Here is a 376-nt window from a genome sequence, read left to right on the forward strand (position 1 = left end):
GAGTGTGTATCTGATGAGCAGGTGGCACCTTGTACGGCAGCCTCGGCCACAGTGTATGTGTGTGAATGGTGAATGTATCCTGTACTATGTAGACTAGTTAAGACTAGAAAAGTGCTATATAAAATACAGCACATTTACTACAGTAAGTGTTTATAGGAATTAAATGTATTCCGCTTTTGCTATGCGTCTGTCCATCGACTCGCACATACAGGTACTAAACACATGCATACATGCATGTGCTCAGACATAACGCTTCCTCACTTTAGCAGAGAAATTATCTAGGTTGGATCTAATTCAATTAAGAGTGACTGTAACTTTGGTTTCAGCTAGCTAGCAGATAGATAGATAGATAGATAGATAGATAGATAGATAGATA

The sequence above is a fragment of the Etheostoma spectabile genome, chromosome 15 (assembly GCF_008692095.1).
Source record: "Etheostoma spectabile isolate EspeVRDwgs_2016 chromosome 15, UIUC_Espe_1.0, whole genome shotgun sequence".
NCBI classification, from domain to species: domain Eukaryota; kingdom Metazoa; phylum Chordata; class Actinopteri; order Perciformes; family Percidae; genus Etheostoma; species Etheostoma spectabile.